Raw genomic sequence first — 16,337 nt, 5'->3', positions numbered from 1 at the left:
GAAACTCTCAAGATGCACGATGATGAAAGTATAGCTAGTTACTTCTTATGTATAGATGACGTTGTCAATTGTATGAAGAATCTGGGTGAAGAGATAAAGGAAGTTACCTTAGTTGAAAAAGTTTTAAGATCCTTGTCTGCTAAATTTGAATCAAAAGTATCTACCATAGAAGAAAAGCAGGATCTACAAACTATTACTGTGAGATAGCTTCACGGAATCTTAACTGCCTTTGAGATGAGAAAAGGAGGTCCATCAGATATGAGAGAAGTCACATTTAAAGCTTCAACAAAAGGAAAAGAAAAACTCAATGAATCAGGACATATTTCAGAAGAAGAGGAGGAAGTAAACTTTGTCAAGAAGCTTCAACGGGGTTCTGGAAGATTTAGAGGTAAACTACCTTTCAAATGTTTTGCCTGTGGTAGAGTCGATCATTATGCTGCCAAATGTCCTCATAAAGATAAAAATGATAAAGGGAAGGAATCTGCAAAATGGAATATAAAACAAAGTGTAAGTAAAAAGAGCTACTATACTCATGAAGATAACGATGGTTTATCAAATAGTGATGAAGATGAAAATAGTAATGACTATAGACTTCTGATGGCTTATGAAGATGATGATTTCTTGGATGCTTTAGATGAAGATGACCTTTATGAACTCTAAACTCAAAATCTGTTTAGAAGAAAAGAACATGATTATAGATACCTTAACATACCAACTTGCTGAAAGAGAAAAACACAATGAAAAACTAGAATGTGAAATTGTGGATCTAAGAAAGGATCTTGAGAAAACAAAAGCTCCCAATCTTAGATTTGCTAAAGGATCGGAAACCTTAAATGAAATTATCAAAGTGCAGCGTTCTCCTCTGATAAAGATAGGACTTGGATATACTGAAGAAGCATCTCAATCACATAAGCCGTCAACATCCACTAAAATCTATCTTGATGTAGCAAAGAGCAGTGGACAGTTTGACAAACGTCAGCAAAGGCATAAAGCAGATCACTAGGTAAATCAGGCTCAATTTACTTCAAGGATGAACAGAAGCCACAACCAACCTCAGGTAAATCGTACTCAATTTGCTTCAAAGATGAATATCAATACAAACTACAATCACCAAGTCAGTAGATTCGACAATTGCAGGAACTTCTTTAATGGTCAATGTTTCTCATGTCATAATTTTGGACACAAAGCTGCTCAATGTGTTGCTTACAAAATCATCATGACTAGAGAAGCATTAAATCAAAGGAATATGATATGGATCGAGAAAAGTTCCTATAATAACTTTTCTATTTTTGAAAATGAAATAGAATGTTCAAACTGTAACAACTTTGGCCATGAAGAATCTGAATGCAGGAGTCAATTTCGGCAAAACTCTCAAAAGGAGAAAACTCCATCAAATCCCAAAATATGGAGAAAGAAAGAACCGCAAACAGAAAGATGTGATATAGCCTTGTATGCAGAAGGACAAGAAAACCAGTGATACATCAAGAGTGGATGCTCAAAACACATGATAGGTGACAAAGAAAAACTACACTCATATAATGCCTTAGAAAAGGAAAAGAGTGTCTCATTTGGAAACGACACTCCTGATGTCATAAAAGGTAAAGGCTCTATTTTCTTGAAAGAAAAAATTAAATCTAGGAATGTTATGTATGTTGATGGCTTAAAGCATAACCTATTGAGTGTAAGTCAAATGTGTGATCAAGGAAATGAAGTAGTGTTTCGATCAAATGGATGTGTTGTTCGTGAGCTTGATACAGGAGAAACCATGATCAAAGGTACAATAACTCAAAACAACCTATACATACTCAAGGGAGGACAACAAGAGCGTTATCTAAGCAAAAATGATGAAAACTGGCTATGGCACAGAAGATTGGGACATCTACGCTTTTCTCAAATAAGAAAAGCATACAGATTCCAGGCTGTTCGTGATTTTCCAGATATCAACATTCCTGAAAATACTATATGCAAATCATGTCAATTTGGTAAGCAAACCAGATCTCACTTCATCGAAAAGGAAGGGTCAGGGAGTAAGCCTCTTGAACTTGTTCATACTGATTTATGTGGACCATCAAGGAAAATTTCACTTCGTGGAGAAGAATACTATATTGTTCATTGATGATTTTTCCAGAATGTGTTGGATAGGTCTTCTAAAGCATAAAGATGAAGCATTTGAAAATTTCAAAGCCTTCAAAGCTTTGGTTGAAAATGAATCAGATCGCAAAATCAAATGCCTCAAATTTGATCGAGGAGGGGAATTTACCTCGGATGAATTCTTTGACTTTTGTGAACAACATGGAATAAAAAGGCAGTTCTCCACTGCAAGGACTCAGTAAAATAGAGTGGTAGAAAGGATGAACAGAACTGTTCAACAAATGGCTCGTGCTATGCTAGATGAATCTGGAACTCCTGCAACCCTCTTGGGTGAAGCTACATTCGTCGTCGTCACTATTCTCAATCAAGCAAATGTTCGAGTAAACAACACTCAAACTCCACATGAACTTTGGTATGGTAAGACTCCTATTGTAAAATACTTCAAAGTTTTTGGAAGCAAATGTTACATCAAAAGGATTGATGAAAAACTTGGTAAGTTTGAACCCAGAGCAGATGAAGGTATTCTTCTTGGCTACTCTTCCTTAAGTAAAGGATATAAATGTTATAATAAAAGACTTGGGAAAATTATTGAAAGTATTGATGTTGTGATTGATGAAGCATGCAAAAATCCAAAACAAATAAAAACCAAAGATTATGACAATGAAGAAGATGAAGATCATTTTCCCACATCAAATCACACTAATTCTGAAGAAGAAACCAATGAAGCACCAGAAGAAGAGATAATGATAGAAGAAAAAACTTCGTCCAGGTATGTTCAGAAAAATCATCCAGAAACTAAGATTTTAGGGGGGAAAGGGGCATGTTTGCAGACAAGAAGAACTATTGTTGAAGCCTCAAGCTATCTAGCATTACTATCTTCCACTGAACCTCAAAATGTAAATGAAGCATGCCGAGATGAATGTTGGGTCAAGGCCATGAATGAAGAACTTGAGCAAATTGAAAAGAATAATACTTGGGAATTAGTTCGTATACCTCATAATAAGAATATCATAGGAACTAAATGGATATTCAAAAACAAGATGAACGGAAATGGAGAAGTTATCATAAACAAGGCCAGACATGTTTGTAAAGGATATGCTCAACAAGAAGGTATAGATTTTTAAGAAACTTTTGCACCTGTTTCTAGACTAGAAGCCATAAGAATGTTTCTTGCTCTTTCCAGTTTTCAGAAATTCAAAGTATACCAAATGGATGTAAAATCTGTTTTTCTTAATGGAGACTTAGAAGAAGAAGTCTATATTGAACAACCAGAAGGATTCATTCTTGGAAATGATGTGAAACTTGTATGCAAACTCATAAAAGCTCTCTATGGTCTAAAACAGGCTCCAAGGGCATGGTATTACCGTCTTGACAAATATCTCCACCAACATGGTTTTTAAAAGGGGTCAATAGATAGCAATCTATATACAAAGATGGACACTGATAAATTGCTAATAATTGTTGTGTATGTTGATGATATCATTTTTGGTAGCAATGAAGAATCCATGAGTCAGAATTTTGCTTCAGTATTGCAGCAAGAATTTGAAATGTCCTTGCTTGGTGAGCTTACCTATTTTCTTGGTCTACAAGTTCAAAAAAATAAAAATGGTATTTTTCTCTCACAAACCAAGTATCTCAAACAAATCCTGAAAAAGTACGACATGGAAGATTCTAAACCAGTATGTACCCCAATGGTAACAGGATGCAGTCTTAGCTCAAATGATGAATCAACAGTAGTACATCAACCAACTTACAGATCCATGATTGGTAGTCTGCTTTATCTAACAGGTACACGACCGAACATCATGCATGCAGTGGGAATAGTTGGAAGATTCCAAGAAAATCCAAAGGAATCACACCTTCATGCAGTCAAAAGGATTTTAAAATATCTTCAAGGAACATATAACTTTGGGTTATGGTATCCTAGAGATACAGATCTTACACTTCATTCATATACAGATGCAGATTGGGCAGGAAGTGTTGATGACAGAAAAAGCACTAGTGGTGGTGCATTCTGTATGGGTTCCAGGTTAGTGTCTTGGTTCAGCAAGAAACAAAGTTCAATTTCATTATCTACAGCTGAAGTAGAATACGTGGCTGCTGCATCTTGCTGCACACGACTACTTTGGATGATGCAAACCTTGCAAGACATTCATATCACATGTATTCCACCCATCTCCATTCTATGTGATAATACAAGTGCCATCAATATTTCAAAGAATCCAGTCTTGCACTCCAAGACCAAGCACATACCCATGAAATATCATTTTCTACGTGAACAAGTGCTTGAACAAAAGGTCAAACTGGAGTATGTTCCCTCCAAAGAATAGGTCGCTGATATATTCACTAAACCACTACCCAGAGAGGCATTTGAATATCTCAGACAAAAGTTGGGAGTAGTTGTTGCATCATCCTTCTGTTAAATCCTATTTTCTTCAAAGAAAGTTGGCTATACACGAGTTTCATAAAGCGTAGTCGCGTATAGATGTGTGTTTCTGTGGGCACAATCGCGTATATGGTGGTTTGAAGGAAAGCAGTGGGCCAGACCCAAGGAAAAGGGGTCTGCTATGGTTCTATCAATTATCTGCTCTGTTTGATGATGGTTTCACTCTGCTGATAACATGTGGAAAACATATTGGTCCTCATAAATTTGTTGATAACTTGATGTATATCTGATTGATGATGATGCTTTGATATCTCTTACTGACATATGCAATGATCAGATCTGACAGTGAACAGGTTCATGGGGAGAACATGGTGGATGATAGTTTGGGAACTAATGATGGACATATACAGGTTGCTAGTTTGGATGTTGATTGACAGATGTTGCTGATGGTGCAGATCATATGATAGTTGCTGATGACTATCATGGCCTTGTTTAAGATATTTGGTCTATGTTATATATGCTGGGTGTGGAGCATGATTATTTAGAGGTCATTGTTTCAGCCGGATGTATGCCCCAGATGTAAAATTGCCTTGTAAAAGTATAGTAATTTCTAGTCAATCTGGGTCGTTCATTAGGCAGATGATCTGACGGTAGAATTTATGTTTAGTTTAGGGTTTTTTTCCCTAGAAGGCAACCCCTCTCTTTGTATGAGGGCATTGTATTGAGGCTGAGTAATAGATGTGTATTCTCATAGCAAGAAACAGATAGGTGAGACTGTGAGAGAAAACAGAGGATATTACAGCGGATCTGTTGTAGGTTGTGTCTCTTCATTTTGCTGGATAATAAAAAGGAAGGACTGGTTGTTCGGGGTGGACGTAGCCTAAACTGGGTGAACCACGTATATCTGTGTCTCTCTGGTTTTATGTGTTTGTGTTTTTCCGCATATTATATGTCTTGCATTTCTCTGTCATATATAATTTTTTCTAACAATATATATCTTTTAATGTAATGGTCATGAAAAGACCTAATTTATAACCCCACTATGCATGGGATGAATGATGTAATTTTTCTTATTTTTGACAAGTATAAACAATTGATATATCCCCACTTGATTGGGTGGATGAGTCAAATTTGGTATATCCCCACTTTGTTGGGAGATGGATGTATGTACGAGTCATTGGTGATAGGAAGGTCATTTGTGATGTATGTATAGAGTCATGTTCTTCTTTTAGAACATCTTTTTGCAGACTTTGATTATGCTTAGGGGTAGCATGGACTTGATCATGGGAGCTCAATCAGCACACTTCAGCATATCAAAGAATTTAGACATATGAAGACATATGGTAGCAGACCCTGTACTATGAGCATATTTTGTTCAGATGTCGAAGGTGCCATCAATATGGCCATTTATTTAAATAGTTCCCACTGAACCAGGAATGTCAGGAGCTAAAGGAAAAACAAGCGAAAACCCCACAGGAAGGAAATGAGGGGTTCCAAGAGGTTAATAACAAGAGAATGCCACCAAAGGGACTCCACAACCTAAAAAATTATAAACAATCTCACTTGAGTAGTAAAAATAGATATGAAGTACTACAAGTGGAAGAAGAATAAGAAAATGAAACCCAACCCATGGATTACCAGGAAAAAGGAAAAGAGAGTAGTTCTAGTCAAGCAAAAACAACACCTAAGTGGAAAGCTCAAATAGATCTCATAGATAAATATGAACAAGTAGGGATGGAAACCACTACAATGGAAATTGACCCAAGCAAGGGGGAGGAGCTAAACATTGAAGAGGAAGTCCTTAAGAAATTGTTAAATGAATGTAGGCACTTAGATGAAAGATTTATACCGGAGGACCAAAAGAAACTGTACAAAGAGACCTTTCAAAAATATAAGGCCAAACAAGGAAAGGGGTAGGTTGAGATCGTAGAGAAACTGGGTATGCACCAGGAAAACCCCTAGGAGAACCAAAATAGAGAAAAAGGTGAAAAGAAAAGAGGCCGATAAATTTAGAGGAATCGATACAAATAATGGGAGAGATGTTGGTGAAAACAGGCAGGGTGGTACCGCTATTAGTGGTATACCAACAACTTAACAAAGTTTCCCAATGATAGTAATATATTGGAATATAAGAGGCCTAAACAATCGAGGAAAACAGAGATACTTAATGGAGAAATTGAAAAAAGAAAAACCACAAATTATGCTTCTCCAAGAAACTAAGATAACAGGAGAAAAACTAGAATAGGTTTTGAGGAAGATGAAACCAAGGTATGAGGCAGTAGCAATGGATGAAAAAGGAAAGGCAGGAGGGATAGCAATAATATGGAACCCAGCAGAAGTAAAAGCATATTATTGGATAGGGATGCAGCGCATCCTCACAGTTCAGTTCCAAAACATAGGAACTAAAGAATGGTTCATTCTCTCAGCAGTATATGGCCCACACATCCCAATTGAAAAGGAAAACTTCTTAAAAAATATAAAGACCCTAAACCAAATGCATCACGAAAAGCTCTGGATGATTGCAGGTGACTTCAACCTAATAACATCATTAGAGGAGAAAAAAGGAGGGATTAGAAGGGAGGAGCCCGAAATGGAACAATTTAGGGACATCCAAGAAGAGATACATCTGGTGGACATCCCAACAATCAATGGAAGGTACACGTGGAACAATAGAAGAGGAGGAAATATGAAAATAGCGTCTCGCCTAGACAAATTTTTGGCAAGAGAAAACCTAATCAACAAAGATGTTTACTAGGATGCATCCATCCTACTCTACTTGAGTTCGTACCGTTGGCCGATTAGACTAGAAGTGGATATGAAACAAGGGAAAATTAAGAGACCCTTCAGGTTTGAAGCTTTCTGGTTAAGAGACCCGACCTTCCTTCGAGAACTGAAGGAGTGGTGGAAAGAAAGTGAGAAAGAAGGAAGATACCTAATGCATACTTTCCAACTCCGTCTCAAAGAACTTAAAGACAAAATTAAAAAATAGAACAAGGAAGAGTTTGGTGACATACAAAAGGATCATGAACTGCTTCAGGAAAAGATGAGGAAGATGCAACAACAGATAATAAATGAAGGAAGAACTGAAACGCTAGTGGAGGCAGAAGGACAACTACTAAGCAATTTGGAGGAAAGGAGGTAGCAAGAAGGGATCTTGTGGAAACAAAAATCAAGAATTCAGTGGCTGAAGGAAGGGGAAAGGAATACTAGATTTTTTCAAATAGCGATGATTCAACACCAATAGCATAACAGGATCTTCTCCCTAGTGGACCAAGAAGGAAATCGTCTCACTCAAAAGGAAGATATGGATAACTTGCTAGTCCACCACTTCCAAAACTTGCTGACAAAACCCAATATATATAGGACAGAGAACATATCCAGAATAATTTGGCATATCCCGCAATTAGTGAGTCAGTATCAAAACCTAGCCCTACTAAGGGAAATCACTAAGTTTGAGGTGGAAGACGTTCTCAAAGGCCTTACAAAGAACAACGCTCCGAACCTGGATAGGTTCACAACCGAGTTCTTTCAGGCAACTTGGTATTTTATGGGAGAAGATATTGTGGAAATTATGGAGGAGTCTCGATGCAATAAAAGAATGCATACGGCCTTGAATTCCACTTTCCTTGCTCTTATCCCCAAAATTGACCACTCGAAAGAATTGCAAGGATTTAGACCAATATCTCTCTGCAATGTAATATATAAAATCATGGCCACAATCATGGTGAATCACCTCAAACCTATCTTGCCTAAATTAATCTCCCAAGAGTAGACAGGGTTTGTCAAAGGGAGGAAATTGTGGATGGAATTGTTACGCCTCAAGAGGCAATTCACTCCCTGAAGAGCCAAAAAACTAAAGGTATGATGATTAAACTAGACCTATCGAAAGCTTATGACTACCTAAGCTAGAAGTACCTACAAGGTATCCTAAAGGCGTTTGGATTTGATTCTAGATGGATAAGATGGATATCGTCGATGATCTCACCCCTGGTGTTCTCAATTCTCCTGAATGGATCTCCTACAGAGGCGTTCAATGCATCCAGGGGGATTAGACAAGGCGATCCAATGTCCCCATTCTTTTTCATATTGGTTGCTGAAGGATTAAGAAGATATGTAAAATAAAAAGTGCAAGGCGATCAATTTACAGGTCTCAGAATGTGGGGCAATGATTTTTCGTTAACGCATCAACAGTTTTTTGATGATATAATGATGTTTGGGCAAGCAACCCTAAATGAAGCCAGAGCCCTGATGGAAAGCCTAAACGATTTCACAAGCTCCTTTGGGAAAGAGATCAATAAGGATAAGTTGGACATATTTTTCTTCAATACTACAGCCCCATCCCAAGCCTTTCTAGCAAGAATTATGGGCTTCCTCATAGGTTATTTCCCTTCGAAATAATTAGGGATCCCACTAAGTCTCCACCAAATCAGAGTGGTAAACTGGAAGACTATGTTGGTGAAAATCCAACGAAGAATGCAGAACTGGACTTTCAGATCACTAAATATGGCAAGTCGAGTAATATTGTTGAAATATGTGCTTCAGTCAATCTCGATCTACCAATTAACTAGTCAAGTTGTTCCCAAAATGGTGTGTCAAGCGATGATCGATATCTTTAAGAAATTTTTGTGGCAGGGGCCAAAAAAAAGTTGGGCCCTTCTATCCTGGCATTGGCTCAGCAAGCCATTAAAAGCAGGAGGGTTGGGTCTCAAAGACCCTTATATTCTAAACCAGGTCATGGGGGCCAATATATGGTAGATATGGATCCAAGGAGGAACAAATCTATGGAAAGAAATATGGGGGAGAAAATATGGAATTCCATGATCAATCGAAGGAAGGCTAAGAGTCCAGGAAAACATCAAGGGATTGGCCATATGGAATTTAGCATCAGAAAATAGGGAACTGATAAGAACTCACAGCTTCTGGGAAATAAGGGGAGGAGACAAAGCCAATTTCTGGAATGAGGCGTGGCAGTAGAGAGAAAAATTACATAATAGACCTGATCTGGGGGAAATATGTCAATTCACCAATAACCCTGCAAATCAGACAGTGAAAAATTTTTGGAGCCCGAACACGGGAGAACATTGGAGAAAATGGAAGTAGAAACAAGACTGGTCGGATGCTCTAGAATCCATTCAGTGGGAAACATATGAGAAGGATATGGAGTCCTGAAAAATTTCAATGTCGGAAGGCCCGGATATAATAAGGTGGGAGTACAAAATCAAAGGGATGTTCACCATACAAGAAGGCTACCACCTACAAGCAACACACCACCAGTATTAAGGACCACCCATATGGGATCAAATCTGGCAAGACAAATTATGGCCAAAAATTCCTTTCTTCCTGTGGATAACTCGGCATGGTAGAGCACTCACTTGGGATAAACTTCAGATAAAGGGGTTGTAGGGACCATCAGCCTATTGCACTTGTGGAGGACACTCAGAATCATTGGAACATCTAACATGCACCTGTAGCTATAGTGAAATACTATGGAAAAACCATGAGAAACTTTTCAACCTTAGCGATAGGGATCAAACAAGCATGAAATCAACAATGGATAAATGGAGAAGGAAGCCTTACCATAATACAATTCTGAACCGTGCATGGTAGATATCATTCGGATTCCTACTCTGGGCGGTGTGGAAGGAAAGAAACAAAAGAATATTTAAAGTGGAAAAGAGAACAGTAGTAGAATTATGGGGAATGATTGTCCATAATATAAGATAAACAATCCTAGCAGAGAATTGGTACCCAGACGATTGGGAAACGAATCCTCAGCAAGGTCAAATAATGGTAGGATTAAGCCTAAAACCCAACATGTTGAATACTAACTCTTGGAAATAGAAATCCCCACCCAATGGTTCTCCAAACATTTTCATGTGCCCTCAGAAAGACTTCATCAAACTTAACTTTGACGAAGCATCAAAAGGGAACCCAGGGGCAGCTGGATCCAAAGGCGTGTTCAGAGATTCCAAAGACAATACCATCAGTCTATTTTCTATGGATTGTGGTATTGCGAGCAATAATGAAGCTGAGATCTATGCGCTGAAGAGGGGGTTAGAAATCGCAAAAAAGGAAATATTTCAAAGAATTTAGGTGGAGGGAGACTCGAAGCTAGCAATAGAAATGGTGAAAAAACTACAGCAAGGAACTAGATGGGAGAAAATAAGCCAAAGTTGGAGGACGACATGGCTATTCCAAGAAATAGGAAATCTAATACGAAGGATAGACTACATTATCCTGACACGTGTCCGCAAATCTGGTAATGATCTGAATTTAAACAAGAACACAACAAATTACAGATATAACCATAAATATAAAGATGCAGTAGAAATAACACTTCGTTTCATTGAAATCAAATATTGAAATATGCTTACAAACAGAATGGAAATAAGACTAGCTTGGGTGATGGTAGCTTATCTTTGAGAAGAGATGTAGTGGCTACATGCCTCTGTACTGTGTTACAATGAAGCTCAAGGGCCTTTTTATTATTGAACAATAAGAGTAAACCCTAAACAACCAAAACCCTAACTCGGGGAGATGTAACACCAAGAGTTTATGAGTTGGGGTGATTTGGATAGCCAACTTCCTGGGGTCATGACTTGGTCATATCATCTCTATTTGACGCACATGATAACCCATTGGAAATATCTCTTCGAGGACTACATCAAAAAAGATGATTTTAGACGGATAATCGCTAGCAGTAGATTGCCAAAAAAACGTCATTTAGGGTCTCAAAACGGATCCAGAAGTTTAGGACCCGAAAAACTGCTAAAAATAGTAAATTGTGCTACAATTAAGGAAACTGAAAAGCTGAAAGAAATAATGGTGGGGGTCCAAGTGGAATTGGCAAGTGGCCACCAATATCCACCTGGAACATTCCTCCCTCCTTAGGAATAAATTGTCCCCATTGTGTTGAGTTCCTCCATGAGATGAGGAAGCTTCGGCTAAACTTGATCTCTGGTGAACACTTGCCCTAGTGAAGGAGTTGGCCTGCTTTGACAACTCGATACAGTTGGATCTTCTGTTGGTGAGTGTTCTTGATCTGCGTGTCCATGATCAGATAAGTTGTGGCTTGATCCATGTAATCTGGATTGAAATATGTAGGTGTGAGTTGTTCTGCAATGTCTGATGTGTCCAGTAATGGTGGGAAGTATGGTCGAAGGCAGTCCACATTGAACACTAGGTGCAGGCCAAGGAATGGGGGAAATGTTGAGCTCAAATGCATTGTCTCCCACAGTCTTATTAATGGTGTAAGGACCATATCGAAGTGGTCTGAGTTTACGATAGGCTCCAGTAAGGTGCTCCTTCTACAAATGCAACCAGACTTTATCACCCACCCAAAACTTGTGTGGCACCCGATGTTGATCACGTCGTTGCTTGTACTTGGCATTTGATTTCTCTAGAATGTCATGGACCTACTGGCGGATATGTTGGATGTGCTCAATGAAGTTGTTTGCCTTATCGGTTTCCAACTAGACATGAGACGAATCTGCCTGAGTAGTTGCAAACGGTGTGGCCACATCAATGGGACATAGTGGCTGGAATCCCAAGCCCACATGAAAATGGTTGTGGCCAGTCGAGCTATGGAGAGCCTAGTTATAGCTGTGTTGGACATATGGAAGGCTCTCATCCCATGTGCGTGGATGCTTTGAGTTGTACATGTGCAGAATGTGTACGATCATCCTGTTGACAACCTCTGTCTAGCCATTAGTTTAGGGATGGAAAGTTGTGGAATTAGTGAGATTAGTGTCCAGTATCAACCAGAGACTGGACCAAAATGTACTGAGGAACCTGTTGTCCCGATCTAAGATGATAGACTGTGGGATCCCAAAGTGTACCCACACTCATTCAAAGAAGAGTTTAGCAGTGGCTTCTGCTGTGATATTCTTCTTGCAGGCCACCAAAATGGCCATCTTCGAGAATCTGTCGACGACCATAAAAACACAGTCCCTGCCATGCTTAGTAGAAGGAATGCTCAACATGTAATCCATGGATATGGATTCCCAAGGTTAACTAGGGGTAGGCAGCAAAGTACAGAGGCATTTCTTCTTGATGGTCAGTTTGGCAATGGCGCAGGCGGTGCAGGATCTGATGTACTTCCTGACATCATGTCGAAGATTCGGCCAGTAGAAATACTTCTACAGTACTTCCACTGTTTTCTCGACCCCGAAATGCCCAGTGGCCTGACTGTAGTGGGCTTCCCAAATCATCTTGGCTTGCTCGCTTGAAGGAACAAAAAGGTGTCCCAGGTGGCATAGCGGGGCATCCTGGAGGTGAAAATCTGCAACTTGTTGACCCTCCAAGAGCATCTGGTATGTGTGGCTAAACTTTGGGTCGCTTTTGTAGAGAAGTGGCCAATCAGAAGTCTCATGCCCACAAGAGTTGAGCAAGATGGTTAACGCCATGATCGGTGGTCGGCTAAGGCAGTCTGCAACATTATTGGTGCTACCCTTCTTATACTTGATATTCAAATGGAATTGTTGCAAGTATGTGGACCACTTTTGATGGCAATCATTCTGCAACTTCCCTTATGTCTGTATGAACTGCAGGGATCGGTGGTCTGCGTGGATGACCATTTCCTTCCCCAAAGTGTAATGCTTCCATTGTCGGCAAGCCTGCACAATGGAATACATCTCTTTGTCATAAGTGGGATACTTCCAGACTGTGTCTAAAAGTGTTTCACTGTGATATGCCACTGGATGCCCCTGTTGAGTAAGGACTGCCCCAATAACATAGTCAGAGGCATTTGTCTTGATCTCAAATGGTTGTTGCAAGTCTGGTAAAGTGAGCACTAGTGCAGAGAAAAAGTGATGTTTCAACTCTGTGAATGTCTTCTGTTGGGATTCAGACCAAAATAATTTTTCTTTCACTCCTCCCTTGGTGACTTGACTCAAGGGAAAAGTGATATGAGAGAATCCCAACACGAACCTACGATAGAAATTGGCAAGACCCAGAAAGCTACGAAGATTTGTCAGAGTGGTTGGGGCTGGCCAATCCCGAATGACTTGGATCTTGGTTGGATCCACATGCACCCCTCGTTCATCAATAATGTATCCTAGATACTAAACCTAGGTCATGCCAAAAATGCATTTCTCCAAATTGGCACACAGCTTGTGTTGCCGTAGTGTTTGGAGAACCTGTCGGATGTGGTGGAGGTGCTTTTCCCAACTCTGGATGAAGATCAAGATGTCATCCAAGTATACCACTACAAATGAGTTGGTGAATGGCCGCAAGATGTCATCCATCAACCTCATGAAGGTTGTAGGAGCATTCATCAACCCAAAAGGCATAACCAACCATTCGAAAAGTCCCTCCTTGGATTTGAAGGCAGTCTTCCACACATTAGAGGGTTTGATTGGTACCTGGTGATAGCCGGACTTCAAGTCGATATTTTTGAAATATTTTTCCCCCTTCAGTTGGTCCAAAAATTCATCAATCCATGGGATCAGGTACCTATTTTGGACAATGATCTTGTTTAGAGCCCAGTAGTCAATACAGAGTCTCCAAGTCCCATCCTTCTTCTGTACCAACACGATCGAGCTCCCATAGGGAAATGAACTCAGACGGATGTGACCTTTCTGCAGCAGGTCCTGAATCTTCCTCTTGATTTCTTCGTTCTCTAGAATGGAGTGTCAATAGATTGGTCCATTGGGCAGCGTCACACCTAGGGTCAAATCGATGGAGTGCTTGACTTGACAGTGCAGAGGCACACCTGTGGGGGAGGTGAAGATGTCCTCATACTCCTCCATGACCTTGTCCATCTGTTGTTGTCGTGCGGAGGGGCCCTATTTGGAGGTCATGGCCACCCTCTTCTTCTTTCCCTGAGGGCATATCATCAGGAAAACAAATTTCTAGGTTTTGGAAATGAGCTTACTGCATTGTTTTGTAGTAACCAAAGAGATGGCAGTAGGCGGTGCTACCTTCGATATCCTGTACAACTTATTTCCCAAAGTAACAATAACAGCATGAGGCCTTAACTCATGCACATCATGTCGCTTCCATAAGTATGGTTGGCCTAATAATACATCACAAACATCAAGGGGAGCAACGTCACATATTACCTCATCTGTGAAGGGCTTGATGTTGTATGGACGGCGACACTCCTGGTTCAAGCAAAGATCCTGTACTTGGTGAAGCCACCCGATGGTGTATGGTTATGGATGTGAGGTGGTCAGTAAGCCAAGCCGCTTCATGACCTCTGCCGAAATGAGGTTCTTTGGGCTCCCGCTATCGACAATGAACTATAGCTGGGAACCTCTTACCCACATCTGGGAGTGGAAGAGGCGCTCCTCCTCCTCTAGATCTTCGGGTTCCTCCTTCTCGATCTTCGTGGTGGCAACGGTGGCGTTGGGCTCCGCATCGATAATATTCTTCCCTTTGTCATTCCCCTTGTTAGGTTCTGACTCAGAGTCGTAACATGCATCTGATTCTGAAGCCTTTAGTTCGGCCACCAGTGACTGCTTGGCCCAACACTCACTTGTGTTGTGTTGGAGCTCTTATGGAACTCACACCACTTTCTCGTGTCCTTCTTCGGCTTTGCGATGTTTTTCTTTGCTTGTGGCTTTGGCGGGTTGTCCTGGGCCGCCCTGCCTTGGCTTTGTCCTTTGTTCTGCAGTTTGGGGGCACCTTTCCCTTGCTTCGGATTCGCAAATCCAAAGTCTCGCTTCTTCTGTTTAAACTTTTGCTCGATCTTGACCGCATATCGGTATGTCGTGTCGAGTGAGGAGATGTCCAGGAATTCCATCTCGTCCTGGATGTACCTATGCAGGCAGTCGAGGTACTTGAGAACCAAATTCTTCTCATAATCCTTGATACCCAACTTTGTGCAAAGGGTATGAAAAACAATGGTAAACTTCGGCACATCTTGGTCCCTTCCCTGTCACAGCGTTGTCCACTTTATGTATTTATCCTCATAGCTCCTGACAGGGTGGTTCTGCTCCTTGATGGCATCCCGGAATGAGTTACAAGTGGGTGTAGATGAAAACAGTGAGTTCGTACTTTCATCCTTCTGCTCACAGTAGGTTTCCCACCAGTCCTTGACATGGGGGGCTGCTTTGAGAAGAGCAAAGGTGATCTTTTCCTAGCTGGAAAAATCATGAACGGAAAAATATCCATCCAACAGATTTAACCATTTATCTACAGCATCTGCATCTATATAACCCTAAAATATGGGAATGTCAAAGTTAACTTGTACCTTAAAGGGTGTGGCACTTCCAGAGTAGCTGTCGGAAGTAGATGCGTCACCCCTGGGTAGCTGTTGAAGGATCTAGGCAAAGTTGTCCATCATCGCATTCCTTTTTCGCTTGAGGGCTTCCTCGAGCAATATTTTGATAGGACCTCTTTCCCCCTTGTCTTTCTTTTCATCCGCCATGGGAGGCCGTCGGGATTTGCGAGGTTGGTCTTGCAAATTTTCGACCAGTTCAAGCCCTAACTCCTTATATCCCAACGTCATTGGGGACATGCAAAGAAAAACAGAGAAAGAGCAGACCGCTCTAATACCACTGATCTAGATTTAAACAGGAACGCAACAAATTATAGATATAACCATAAATACAAAGATGCAGTAGAAATAACACTTCATTTCATTAATATCAAATTCTGAAATTTTCTTACAAACAGAATGGAAATAAGACTAGCTCGGGTGATGGTAGCTTATCTCTCAGAAGAGATGTGGCGGCTACATGCCTCTGAACTACGTTACAATGAGGCTCAGGGGCCTTTTTATTATTGAACAATAAGAGCAAACCTTAAACAACCAAAACCCTAACCCGGGGAGATATAACACCAAGAGTTTATGGGCCTTGTTGGGGTGAGTTGGACATCCAACTTCTCAGGGTTGTGACTTGGTCATATTATCTCC

Source organism: Pinus tabuliformis, chromosome 7 (genome assembly GCF_031772625.1).
Source record: "Pinus tabuliformis cultivar Carrire ecotype Pingquan chromosome 7, CPIR1, whole genome shotgun sequence".
Classification (NCBI taxonomy): domain Eukaryota; kingdom Viridiplantae; phylum Streptophyta; class Pinopsida; order Pinales; family Pinaceae; genus Pinus; species Pinus tabuliformis.
Note: the sequence above shows the minus strand (reverse complement) of the source record.